An 11,924-nucleotide genomic window follows, 5' to 3' on the forward strand; every position below is an offset into this window, starting at 1 on the left:
GAGACCAGTTAGAGCCTGGTGGAACGTAGTTAGGGCTAGGTGGGAGGGAGAGGGGACAACATGGACATAGTTGAATTTCGCACGGGAGTTTAATGAGAAGTATTTTCCATCGATAGTCCAGGAGAAGAGAGAAGATGATTTTATTAAGTTCTATCGGGGAACCCTTAGTGTCTCTGAGTATGAGACTCAGTTCACTATGTTATCTAAGTTTGTTCCCGATTTGATGGCTACGGAGCAAAGGAGGGAAAGGAGATTTGTACAGAACTCAATGTGGAAATACAGGAGGTCTTGGTAGCGGCACAAATTAATACGTTTGCGGAGGTTTTGGAGAAAGTCTAAAGAATAGAAATTGCCAGTGCACAAGTAAGGGTTTTTTATGCAAAAAGAAGGGATGCGCCTGCTGGAGGTCAAGGGCAGTTACATGGTGATCTAGGTATGTCACCCTTTGAGGTGAGTCGAGGAGTTGGTGGTGTATGAATTTTGGGGACACCTAAGAAAGTTACTCTGAGAGGTGCCTCACAAGAAGGTCAAACCCCAGCCCCTCACTTATCTTGTCGATATTGTGGGAAGACAAATCATACTGAAAATGATTGTTCTCAAAAGGCACGAAAATGTTTATGGTGTGGTAGTGCTGAGTACTAACTTGCAACCTGCTGCCGTAGGTCGAACTTAAACTTTAAATCAGCAAATGTAGGAGGAAATAAACTAGAGTGCCTGTCAGAGTATATACCTTAAACCACTAGCCAGTGCTCAACCCGTCTATAGTGGTAGAAGGTATGATTCGTATTTTTCATTGTTTGACTAAATTTTGGCTATGGTGAGACTTGGGAGCTAGAATCAGACAAGCAAGAAAAATATCCTGAGTTATTTATGAATAAATGTATGAATTTCGAGGTCAAAATTCTTTTAAGGGGGAGAGAGTGTGACGACTGGAAAATTCGCTCATATTTTCTTAAAATTTCCTCTTATTTTGATAAAATTACTTTATAATATCTTTACTACTCATTTACTTCCCCAATAGTTGTAATAAGTAATAGAATTAAGAGTTTTGTCCTTAGTTTTATAGTTAGGATAAATTAGAATTTTCGCGTATTTTGGTAGTGTGATTAATTGGGGAGGTGTGTGTACTAAATTTGGTGGATAAGAATGAGTATTAAATAAGAGGAAGTGTGTGATTAGAAGTGCTAATAATAAGTTAGTGAATCATAAGTCAAAACACAAGTACGAGAGAATTAAGGAAAATAGACTTGAACTGACATGCTCCGTTTGCTACCAGTTGAGTACTCCTCTTGACCAATTCTTTCTTATCCTAATCTCTTGATTTTATTTCATTTAATTTCCCTTAAATTACGCTTAAGTCAGCCACCAATAAATTACCCGAAATTTGTACTGCCGCCAAGGCCTCCTGTATTTCAACATTGAGTCCCTGTACAAATCTCCTTACCCTCCTTTGCTTCGTAGCTATCAATTCGGGAGTAAACTTAGATAATTTAGTGAATTGAGTCTCGCACTCAGAGACACTAAGGGTTTCCTGATGGAGTTTAATAAAATTATCCTCCCTCTTCTCCTGGACTATCGGTGGAAAATACTTCTCATTAAATTTCCGTGCAAAATTCAACCACGTCCATGCTGTCCCCTCTCTCTCCCACTTAGCCCTAACTACATTCTACCAGACTCTATCTGGTCTCTCAAATTGAAATACAGCTAAATTCACCTGCCTATTCTCCATATTATTTAAGGCAGCGAAAATATTGATCATCGTCTCTAACCACCTCTCGTCAACTTCAGGGTCCGGTCCTCTAAGAAATTTAAGATGAGTAAACTTTTGGAATCTCTCTAGGGCCCTATCTTGCGCCATTTCATGTCCCTAGATTGATTAACAGGGGTTTGACCCTGCTGCTCTACCAGTTGAGTAAGAATATTGGTCATTTGTAAAATTGCCGTTGTCACCCGATTCTCTCTTCAAATCGGGGTCTAGATTGTGGTTCAACCGTTTTACCTCTCTCGTCTCTCGGTTCCCATACTAGTTCTTGTGCCTGTCTAGCCCCACAGCCACGGTTAGAACTGCGTTCTCGAGTAGTTCCACAGTCCTAATTTCGTCTACCCTCCATGTCTCTTTTGGAAAATAGACGATATAGGTATGAGCAAAATAAAATAGCCATAAAATTCGATAAAAGTATTTTCAAATCATAAAATAAAAATCATAACGCATATTTAAAATAACATACTTTCTTTATCTATATATCATAGCAATTCACATATCTTTTGGGACATTAAACCCAAGTATTGCTCAAATACTGTACTTAATCAAAACTCGAAAAAGTACAACCAAGTATGTACACTTGCATACTAAGGGGTCCCAATTCTCACTAATATTTTCAAGAGTGAATGGCCCAAAAGGTCACTAAACTATTAAAAATGGCACCCTCTGATCATTAAACTTTTTTTGTGGCCGAAAAGGTCACTAAACTCGCAAAAACTCTCCAGCGAAGTCATTTTACCAAATTTCACCGGTTCCTCATCCGGTAACAGGGTCAATATGGAGTGGAGGAATATAGTAAAGGGGCAAAAATGTCAAACAAAATATGGTCAACCTTTTTTTCTCCCCTCCTCCTTTCTGCTGGAAATGCCGCACATCAGATAAGGTGACAGTTCCTTTTTCCGACTTCCTCTCTTTAGCATCAGGTAAGGAGGAAAACGGACGGCGGACGGGCAAAAAAAATGGACTCTGCTCTCTCTTCTTCTTCTTCCTTTCATGCTCCGCCACGTCTTGGTCCCTCTGGCATGAATCTACTACAAACCCATTACTCCAGCTCTTTCTTCTTCAACCCCATCCCCAACAGAAATCCCATCTCCACAGCCAATAGGCCCTCTTTGCTTTCAACTCAACAGCCATCAAGAAAGTTGCTTTGCATACCACCTGCTGGCAAGTATGTCAGAGAGGATTATCTTGTGGTAATATTCGGTACTCTTTTTTTGTAGCTGATTACATAGTACTGCTCTGTTAGTGGCTGGTTTCTTGGGATTAGGCGGTGCAGAGAATTCATTGTTTAGCATGCAACAACTACAAAGTGTTTTTTCTAGTATATTTTTCATTTTTGTCTTTTTTTTTCCTGCGAGAAAAAGGAAGCTTTTTTCGATGTTTTTCAGAGGCTTATTGGGTGGTTTTTTGTTTTGCTTCCTTTGTGTAGAAAAAACTGTCTGCTAAAGAAGTCCAAGATCTGGTGAAGGGGGAGAGAAATGTACCACTAATAATCGATTTCTACGCAACATGGTGCGGTCCCTGTATTTTGATGGCTCAAGAACTTGAAATGGTATGGATAGTAATTAGATTCAGCTTATATGTTAGCACAATGCCACTTCTTTTCTTTTTTTTTTTTTAAATTTCTCCTTGACTTTCTTGATTCATATCCTGATGAATCGGTTTATTGCGTCTTGCCATGAGTCATTGGACAGGATGAAATGGAAGGAGATTTGTCTTTCAACAAATGAAAAGAGGACTCAGCTAATTTCTAGATTTAAAGCACGACTTGCGAGAGACAAAAAGGTTGACCATATTTTGTTTGACATTTTTGCCCCTTTACTATATTCCTCCACTCCATATTGACCCTGTTACCGGATGAGGAACCGGTGAAATTCGGTAAAATGACTTCGCTGGAGAGTTTTTGCGAGTTTAGTGACCTTTTCGGCCACAAAAAAGTTTAGTGACCAGAGGGTGCCATTTTTAATAGTTTAGTGACCTTTTGGGCCATTCACTCTATTTTCAATATATCCCAAGTCCAAACTATTCGCATTCCCTGTGCCTTGGTTTTCGCCATACAGACTTATCCTAATATTATTCAAAATATCGACTTATCATAAAAGTATCACTCTTTGGTACTCGGGTACAAGAATTCGAATATATGATAATTCGCCACTCGAGCTGGACAATCTCAAGAGGAAATCAACTACTTTGGATATGCTTACCCAACATACATATCTAATGTCGCCAACAATAGACATTTCTTCCACATTTAACAAGCCAATCCCCACAGTCCGAGAACCCTCTTCCGGCACGAGCACGATCAGAACTCTGATACCACCTATGATGACCCCACCTTCCCCTAGGGTGTATTCCAGGATTTAACGGACTGCCTGCCCAACTCTCGTCATGACCCGCTCACTCATTTCAAATAAAATTGTCGCGTCCCATTTTTTGAAATAATAATAAAAATAAAAGACGAGTTTAGAAAAAATGGCTTTTGATTCAAAAATGAAATTTTTGATTTAAAGAGAAAATGAAAACATGGGTCTAAATGGGACTTGAAAATGCGACAATTTGACCCAAAATATAGTTTGAAAATGATTTTTTTGAATGAAAAATCGGAGTCGCTACTTGGTATAGAGTTAAGGTGTACCAAGTCACCTAAAAATGAATTTTTAAAGAAAAAAGTAGAAAACCCTTTTTAAACGACTCTAAGTCTACGAAAATCAGAAAAAAAAAAGATTTGGGAGTCACATTTAAAGAAAGGGAAGGCAAGGATAAGAATCCAAGGCACCCTTTCAACCTAGCCAAGGTTAGTTGCGTGATTCAGTCAAAGATTTTCTTATTTTAATCTAAAAATTTATCACATTTGGATGTACTACATGAATGCATACCCTAGACCTAAGAGGGTGTCGGGGGGTCGAAATGTATCTTCAAAACTTACTTGGTACCAATCACATTAATTGTGACGCCCAATAAAAACTTTTCGAAGAAGTCACGAATAATGCAAGTCATGAGACTCGAAAGAAAGAAAAAGTAAAGAAAATAATAATATACAAATGTGTATGACCTAAAGGAATGCATCATAATGGGTGCGGGGGACTTATGTTCGTGACTCAATTGTTCCCTTTAATAGAGGGAATATGAGCGTGCTAAGGCTAGAAAGCCAAATTTGTCCATATCCCATACGCAAGGGATTTTTTCTAGTCTAACCAAGCAAATGTACTAACCCAGGTCTAATGCTTAGATGGAATGCAAGTCTAATGTCATGTTTCATACAAAGGGGTAAGTAATATACATATAAGGGAAAATACGGGATATGGGATATAAATAGAAGAGAATGTGGGATAAAGGATATACTTATATAAGAAAGTGTCATGCAATATGATAAGAACCATAAAAAGTGAAAAAATATGCATGAGATGAAGTGATTTTATCACACAATCATGATCTAACGTGCGGATGGTTCCTAAGGGTCTAGCGTTGGACTAGTCCTTAACTAACGTTCTCTCACAAGCATTGGACTTGTAAGATCTCGAAGGAAAGACCATGACTAGCATTGGACTAGCCACGGTAACGTACATTCCATCCACGTAATCAGATATAATACTAAAAGCAAATAGGCATGCAAAACACATAATTTCACATAGCATGTAACACATAAGCATGCTTATCTAGATGCAGAAACCTAAGGAAAGCAATTAAACACATAGCATATAGGCGCGCACAAGCACATAGCATACAAGCCCTAGCTATTACAAAAGGGGATGCCTACTACAATCTAAGAGGGGAAACGAAATAAAATAAATAAAATAATAACCTAGCTATTACAACTTTGGCATTCAAGTGCCTTTCAAATGATCAAAATTGAACTAAAAATAAATATACAAACTAAAGCCAACAAAGAAAATAAATGAAATAAATAAATAAATAATAATAATAAACATTTAAGAGACATGCAATTAAACACGTAGAATCACATAGGGCACGTAGGGTCAAATAAAGTAAGAAATAAGGGATTAGGGTGTACCTCCCTTGAATTGGGTCCCTAATAGAGTAAAATTACTTATTTACCCTCCAAAATAAAAGAAAGGGTCAAGGCATCACTTTAATTAACAAATAATCACATAACTATGAAATTGAGCCATTAAAAGCATTTAAATAACCAAACAGTCCATATTCACAAAATGGGGATCCAATTGAAAGGAAAAGGAAAGTTTGAGGGATCAATTTGATTAATCTTTTCAATTGCTTGAACTATAGTGAAACAAGGGGAGACTTGAGGGCTGAAGTGTAATTTTTTGGAAAAATTATTCATGCAAGCTATGTTGATAGCTTTCTTCTTCACTAGTTTCTGATGCAATTCTTTTCCATCCAAACATTACCAACGGATCAACCAACCACAACTTGGGCAAATTAACAAGTTCACCCAACATGCTTTCCACTTTTTTACCATAAAACCTTAGGTATTAACACATAAGAAATCGAAGGAAAACCATGCATCTTCAGCAAGTTTCTGGAGCTTATCTGAAGCTTATCTGATGCTTTTTGACGTTAGCAAACTCCCATGACAGCGATAAAATTTGACAGCAACAAGGATTCAATCTCCAAGTTTAACATCAAAATGTAATGACAAACATAGAAATGAAAAGAAAAACAGAACTGGAAGGAAGCTTGCTCAAAATTATTCACTTTATTCTTACCAATCGGAGTTTTCAGCTAGACTACGGTATATCAGCTCCAATAAACAATTTGGAGTAGAAAGCTTTCCGCAACAACATTAACCACCAGATTTCATTTCTCTCAGAACATATTTAAAAAATGGATTTGAGAACAAAAACAAACCCACTGGGCTGCTATAGGGGACGAAAGACAGCAAAGAAAGACTCGGGTAACAAAACAGCTGTGAATATCAATGTAAGCTTACGAAGGGAATGGGATTTAGAACCAACAAGGAATGAAAATGATGCAGCTGTAACACAGGCTCTAACATCTCACCATCCTTGACCCATAAAAAGCCAAATCTTCCGAACATCAGATACCACCACAAAGAAAACGCACGGTCCATATTCCTTTCATTATTGGAGGAAGAAAAATGCAAAGCTGATGGCTTCTTAGGTTCACAAGCTTTCAATCACACAAATTCGAAACACACATTATAATCTACGCACAGCTACAAGATTTAGCCTTTTTACTCACAAATGAATCAACAAATTTTTGATGAAGATGAAACAAAATAGAGGCGGAAAAGTAGGTAGCAAAACAATAAACTTTCCCCAGGCCAGGTCACGAAATACATGCTTGAAGATTTCAAGAGTAGGTGTTTGAAGAATAACTTACAGTGCTCGGGCTTCCCTTGATGAAGATCCGCGACTGCAAATGGCGTGAGGTTTAACAGTTCCAGTGGCTCTCTTCGCTCTCAGCCGCAGATGCCCCTCCTCGGTTTTGTTTTTCTGGTTATTTCCTCTTTAAAACCCGTAGCTTCTCAATCTCCCGTTGCCCTCTTCAACCCTCTTTTCCTACCCAAAAACCTAGCCACCACCTGCTCTCCTCTCAAAACCCTTTCTCAGCTGTCACCTCATTTTTTCCATCAGCCGTCACTAGATCCCTTCCTGGTTTCTAGCTTTCCCAAACTCTCCGATGGAACCCTCAGCTCTCGTTTCTTTCTAGCCTTTTCTTGCCCATCTGTTTTTCCTCTCTGATTCTCAGCCGTCGCCCCCTCACCCCCTTGAAACCTTAGCTTTCCCAGCTTTTTATAGGGAACCTTATCACCGAAACCTAGCATCTAAGGCACAGGAATAAACTCCATTCTTTTACATTATTTACAACCTTAGATCCTCATGGTTTCTGATAAACCTTGGATCATGCCAAGTGTTTTCTATTTAGATCATCAGACGGAGGAGAAAAAATGAGTCAAACAATGGAGCTAGAAAAATTTTTTGTGTATCTGCGTTTTGCAGAAAAAAAAATGAGGAAGGGTTTTGATGCTATGCTTCTCATGGTCCGTGAGCCTCTCCCTTTCTTTTTTTCATTTTCGTCATTTTCATTTTTTTTAATGAATCATTTAATTAAACCAAAATAACAATTTAAGTAAAAACTTGAATAAAATGAACAAAAACTAGGGACAAAAGATAAAAACAAAATGCTAAGATTTTTTTTGTGTTTGATTAATGATTTTTTCCCTTTTTTTCTTTTTCCCAATTAATAAACAATAAACTTGAATCTAAAAGAAATAAAACATATTTTTTGTGAATGATTTTCTTTTTCCGATAAATTCTATGCTAAAATGACTTAAAAATAAAAGACTAAAAGTAAATAAAAGTAAATAAAAAATAATAGTATACAAAAATACCCTAAAAATTTGGTGTCTACAAAAATAGTTCACAACCTCAAGCGTAAATGGAATAACAGTTTTCAAGTTCGGAACGTACATGTACATTCATCTCTATTCCAAACATTCATATAATCTCAAATATAACAAAAGATATGAATTTCAGATACGTTCAATCCTAACCGAGCACTAGCACGAGTACAATTGCAAAAATTCAAAAACTAGACTATGTTAGTCTGTACCAGTCTTACGCCCTGGCTCGTACCCCCTGTAAGGAAAACAAATTTAACGGAATAGAGATTTAAACCTCTGTGAAAGTTCCAAAACTTCATGCAGACCCAAGTAACAAGTTGGCCATATGTAAAACTTGAACTATTAAAATGAGCGAGTGTAAAAGTTCATAAAAAGACGCAATATCACAACAAGTAATCATTATTTCAAAGTATAAGGATACAGATGGCTCTCAAGAGACAAATTCCCATTGCTTCATCGTAACTTGATCAAGTAGTAGTTGACACTCCGTCAACTTTCAAGTAAAGTAACCAGTCTAGTAGTACACCACTTTAACTTCAATCTCCGTCCACCAATCAACCCCCTTATCGGGTCCGAACAACAAGATAAACAAGTATGGTAATACTCGAGCATATTGTTTAGTCAAGGAGATAATACTCCACTCAACAAAACAAAAGATCCAGGGTTCATTATCTAATCAACTAGACCCTTGCCGACTCGACTCGAATAACTAGCCACATGGTTTCTGAAATTCCAGAGAGTGTGCACATCATACACAAGTATATTAAGTCAATTGCAACAAATAAACAAGTATATATCACATTAGGGCAAATGCGATAAAATATACCCTTACCCGACCAAACCAAGCAAATATTATCCAATAAAGTTCAATCATGTATTTGGAAGCACTCACCAAAGACTTAGTGCTTGTCAAAATCATGCTCAAAAATAACTCATTGGTTGAAGTCCAAATCTGCGATAAAATATCATTTAAGAGTTTAAAATCCACTAGGGTTTGAAACATAGGAGTTTCGCTTCAAGAATATCAAGTAAATGAAACTTGTTTAAGTAGTAGTCATATGGTTTGGCAAACTCTAGAAAATTCATGCTCGCTCTTTTAGTTCGATAAAGAAGTGATTTATATTTTGGAAGTCGCACTTGGTATGAAATTCGAGAAAATCTAGAAAATCGAATTTTAAGGGTCTCTACTTTTACTTTTTAAAGGGTACGAGTTTCGGTAAAAATTTCAGCTTATGTACCTCTTACTAAAGAAAACTCGAATACCATAAACAATCGAAGTTTGCTTCAACCTCGAGTCATCGCTCAAGTCTCAAGTTCACTCGCCTAACTCTCGAGCGAAAATTTGGGCGGCATGCCCTTTGTATTTATCCATTTTCTCATCCAAGTACAATTTGGATTCACAAGCCAACAAACCTCCAATCTAACCACAAGTGATAACCAACAACATACATCTATTCAAGGCTTCAAAACCAACTAAACAACCCAAATAATAAACGTACCACCATGGACCAAAACTGGAAACCAGTTTAAAGAAGAACTTATAAATGACAGATTTGCCATCTTTCGGGGTTTTGGTCATAACTATAGATAGGTATATCGGATTGAGGTACATTTTATGGTGTTTCGAAACCAAGCCATAAACCTACATTTCCTATGAAAACATCGACACCCAGTTCACTCATTTTCAGGGTAAAAAATGGACGGTCAGAAGCACATGAAAAACAGGTCGGGAAAATTAGAGTGTTTTGCGCAGCTAAAATGATCCAATTGATATGAATTTTTCAGGTTGAAAGTTAACTCAAATCCCTATAACTTTCATGTTTAGTCCAAATGCTGATTCAGTCTAAAACATGGAGAAATTCGCATCCCAAATTGATTCCCAAAACAGGGCAGAACTTAAATTCAACACCAAATGCTAGAATTTTGCATATCAACCCTAAAACTACTCATCAAAGCTGGAAATTGCTTGACAAATCTGAAATTTCATCTTTTAAGACTAAATATCACAATCAAGCCGCTAATCATCTCACAAATTCCATTTCCAAGCTCAATACCAACATATTAGAGATAAACAGCATAAATCAAAGCTGAAAAATCACAAATTCTAGCTGAAATTCACTAATCTTCACCAAAACTAGAGGATCATTCAACATAATTCAAGATTCAAGATATCTATCCCATATTTTGCTAAAACAAGAAAGAAAAAAGAAGTTTTAGACTTATACCTTCCAAAACACTTGAAGAAAGTGAAGTAGTTCTCTCCAAACAGCTCCACAACAAGTTTCCTTAACTCCTTGGTGCTAGTTTAATCGGATTAGTTTTGTGGTTTCAACTCAAACAAGGCAAGATTCAAGGTTGTTGTTGGAGGTTTTCTCTCTTGTTTCTCTCCCAAATTTCGTCCAACACAAGAGGAAAATGAAGGAAACTTAGCCAAAAGGAAAGATAAGAAGAAAGGAAATGTTTTGGGTCAAAGGTTGCTTGGATCCTTGACACTTGTCACTCAAGATTTCCTTCTTATTTTTTTTCTTTAGTCAAAAATGGTGGCTAACTTAAGGGTAATTTAAGGGAAATTAAATGAAATAAAACAAGGAGATTAGGGTAAGAAAATATTGGTCAAGTGGAGTACTCAACCGGTAACAAACGGTGCACGTCGGTTCAAGCCTATTTTCTCTAACTCTCTCGTACTTGTGTTTTAACTTATGATTCACTAACTTATTATTAGCAATTATAATCACACACTTTCTCTTATTTAATACTCACTCTTATCCACCAAATTTAATACACACATCTCCCCAATTAATCACATTACCAAAATACACGAAAATCCTAATTTATCCTAACTATAAAACTAAGGGCAAAACTCTTAATTCTATTACTTTTTACAACTATTGGTAAAGTAAATGAGTAGTAAAGATATTATAAAGTAATTAAATCAAAATAAGAGAGAATTTTAAGAAAATATGAGCGAATTTTCCAGTCGTCACAAGAACACTTCTCCAAGCTTGCATTCTTCACACCCGGAAGAGCATTCTTCTTAACCAAAGTCTCAACTCCCTTTGCACTAATGTGACTCAACCTCTTGTGCCACAACACAGGTGAATTTTGCTTCTCTACCAAATTCACAGCGTCTCTAGAAATTGAAGTTTACAACAAATACAATTTTGTCTTCAATTTCATACCTCGAGTTACAACTAGGGACCCTTTACTGACCTACCATTTACCATCATCAAAGTTATTACCAAAGCCATCATCATCAAGTTTCCTATAGAAATCGGGCTCAAGCGAATATCTAGAGCATGCTTGACATCCTTGAGTAGTTATGTAGAGCCACTTGTATACACCAATTTTTTTTTAATTTCAAGTGTGCTATTTTTCACTTAAATTGCTTGAATGATTATTTTAATTTTTGTTTTGTAGGTTTGTGCAAAAAAGAAAAAAAAAATTTTGTGGTTTCACGCGCGCCTGCAGTGCACGCACGCGATTTCTCCTTCTTCATGCAATGAACCAGCAATAATAAATTTTTGGGCAGATTTTTTGAATGAGTTTTTCCTCCTTTTCTTTCTCTCCAAGTTTTGGATAGTACAAGGACAACTCATCATCCAAATTCTATCCTTTAACACTTACCAAAAATGGATCGAAGGAGAGGAATGGGACACATAATCCTATTTTATCCTAACCATCAATTTTAGATTTTTATCCTAACACACTTACCAAGAAGAAAAAAAATGGACCACTTTTTCCTCCGTCTCTGAACTCTCAGTTCGGCTCCTAGAAAAAAAAATCACACACTAAAACTCCCTCTCAGACAGACCACAC

The 11,924-nt window shown here is 36.8% G+C and overlaps 1 long non-coding RNA gene across 1 annotated transcript; it reads left to right on the forward strand.

Annotated features, from left to right (window-relative positions):
• The first annotated feature begins 2,622 nt into the window (after positions 1-2,622).
• Positions 2,623-3,241, forward strand: LOC140036020 (uncharacterized). Its single transcript, XR_011839919.1, has 2 exons — positions 2,623-2,955; positions 3,192-3,241. It is a non-coding gene; the product is annotated as an uncharacterized lncRNA (long non-coding RNA).
• Positions 3,242-11,924: the final 8,683 nt, after the last annotated feature.

This window comes from Coffea arabica, chromosome 2c, assembly GCF_036785885.1.
Source record: "Coffea arabica cultivar ET-39 chromosome 2c, Coffea Arabica ET-39 HiFi, whole genome shotgun sequence".
Lineage (NCBI taxonomy): Eukaryota > Viridiplantae > Streptophyta > Magnoliopsida > Gentianales > Rubiaceae > Coffea > Coffea arabica.